Source organism: Lolium perenne, chromosome 2, assembly GCF_019359855.2.
Source record: "Lolium perenne isolate Kyuss_39 chromosome 2, Kyuss_2.0, whole genome shotgun sequence".
Lineage (NCBI taxonomy): Eukaryota > Viridiplantae > Streptophyta > Magnoliopsida > Poales > Poaceae > Lolium > Lolium perenne.
This window is the reverse complement of record NC_067245.2, coordinates 223,601,254-223,604,088: the sequence shown is the minus strand read 5'-3', so window position 1 is coordinate 223,604,088 and position 2,835 is coordinate 223,601,254.

Sequence of the window (2,835 nt, the reverse complement as noted above, 5' to 3'; positions counted from 1 at the left end):
AGCAGCGGAACAATATGATCCGTACCAAGATTCCAGCAACACGGCGGCTTGCGTATGGTTGAGAGATCTCACCCCGAATGCAAGTTCCAAACTCGGGAGCACACACGTGAGGGAGAGAGGGGGAGGGAAGGCAATAGCCAATGGGATGAATGAGGTGGAGGGGGCTCCTCTCTTTATATATGGGGAGGGGAGAGTAAGTGTGGCCACCTTGCCCCCCATGCACCGCCGGCCCTCCATAGGGTTAGGGTTTGGAGTAGCCAGCCCACCATGGGCCACCCGCCCACCATTCCCCTTGCAGGTTTGCCCCCCCCCTCATCTTGTTACTGTGTGGAGGTTGATGATTGATACGTTGCAAACGTATCTATAATTTTTGATGTTCCATGCTTGTTTTACACCAATTTATATATGTTTTGTTTACACTTCATTGCACTTTTATACATTTTCCGGCACTGACCTATTGAAAAGATGCCACAGTGCCAGTTCCCTATTTTCTGCTGTTTTGTATTTCAGAAAAGTTATACAGGAAATATTCTCGGAATTGGACGAAACAAAAGCCGAAGATCTAATTTTACCGTAACGAAGACGAAGTCCGGAGGAGAGACGAAGAGGCACCACAGGGCGGCCAGACCAGCCCTAGGCGTGGCCCATGCCCTGCCCGCGCCAAGGGGTGGTGTGGGCCTCCCAGGCGTCCACTGACCTCGCCCTTCCGCCTATTTATTCACGAGCTCGGGAAAAACCTAAATACTCGAGCCTCCATCCATGAAAAGTTCCGTCACGGCCGCTATCGTCGACCCTAGCTGGGGAGGGTTCTGAAGATCTTCCCGGCACCCTGCCGGAGGGGAAGATCATCACCGGAGGCCTCTACATCGCCATGCCCGCCTCCGAAGTGATGCGTGAGTAGTTCATCCCTGGACTATGGGTCCATAGCAGTAGCTAGATGGTTGCCTTCTCCATTTTGTGCCTCATGTTTAGATCTTGTGAGCTACCTATCATGATCAATATCATCTTTATGTAATGCTACATGTTGTATTTGCTGGGATCTGATGAATATTGAAAACTATGTTGAGATCGATTATATACTTGGCATATGTTATTCATGATCTTGCATGCTCTCCATTGCTAGTAGATACTTTCGCTAAGTAAATACTTGTAACTCCAAGAGGGAGTATTTATGCTCGATAGTGGGTCCATGCCTCTAGTTTTCTGGAAGAGTGACAATAACTTATAAGATTGTAGATGTGATGTTGCTACTAGGGAGAAAACAACAATATTTTGTCTAAGGATAATTCTATTATTTACTTTACACACATTGCTTAGTGCGATAATCTGTTGGTTGCAACTTAATACTGGAAGGGGTTCGGACGATAACCTGAAGGTGGATTATTAGTCATAGATGCAGTTAGATTACGGTCTATGTATTATGTTGTAATGCCCGAATGAATCTCATAGTAATCATCTTGTCATGTATGGTCTTTATTCTGTCAATTGCCCAGCTGTAATTTGTTCACCCAACATGTTATTTATCTTTATGGAGAGACACCTCTAGTGAACTGTGGACCCCGATTCTTTCTTTTACACTGATAAAATCATCATGTTCTGTTTACTTACTGCAAGCACTGTTCTCTTTAATTCTACTGCAAACAAACATCTCTTTCCACACTATACATTTAATTCTTTATGTTCAGCAAAACCGGTGAGATTGACAACCTCACTGTAAGTTGGGGCAAAGTATTTTGGTTGTGTGCAGGTTTCACTTTTTTGCAGACGCCGGTACTGCCCCTTGCTACAAGTCAGCTAGCAACACCTTTAGAAGTCACGCCTTTCTCCTACTGGTCGATTAAACCTTGATTTCTTACTGAGGGAAAACTTGCTACTGTGCTCATCATACCTTCCTCTTGGGGTTCCCCAACAGTTTGCAATCTGCGCTCATCAATGATGCCTAACCAACCACCGGTGATAGGGATTAGATATGGCCTCACGGTCTAAAGATTAGGTTACCAATTTTTTTTTGTTAGTATCACAATGCTGAACTTTGTGACTGGATCATATTACATCCAACAACATGACTCCATTATTAATGACGATGTTGTCCATTGATACGTCTTTGACGTATCGATAATTTCTTGTGTTCCATGCCACATTACTGATGATATCTACATGTTTTATGCACACTTTATGTCATATTCGTGCATTTTCTGGAACTAACCTATTAACAAGATGCCGAAGTGCCAGTTGCTGTTTTTTGCTGTTTTTGGTTTCAGAAATCCTAGTAACGAAATATTCTCGGAATTGGACGAAATCAACGCCCAGGGTCCTATTTTGCCACGAAGCTTCCAGAAGACCGAAGAGGAGATGAAGTGGGGCCACGAGGTGGCCAGACTACAGGGCGGCGCGGCCCAAGCCCTGGCCGCGCCGGCCTGTAGTGTGGGCCCCTCGTGCCGCCTCTTGACTTGCCCTTCCGCCTACAAATAGCCTCCGTCGCGAAACCCCCAGTACCGAGAGCCACGATACGGAAAACCTTACTGAGACGCCGCCGCCGCCAATCCCATCTCGGGGGATTCTGGAGATCTCCTCCGGCACCCTGCCGGAGAGGGGATTCATCTCCCGGAGGACTCTACGCCGCCATGGTCGCCTCCGGAGTGATGAGTGAGTAGTTCACCCCTGGACTATGGGTCCATAGCAGTAGCTAGATGGTTGTCTTCTCCTCATTGTGCTTCATTGTTGGATCTTGTGAGCTGCCTAACATGATCAAGATCATCTATCTGTAATACTATATGTTGTGTTTGTCAGGATCCGATGGATAGAGAATACTATGTTATGTTAATTATCAAGTTA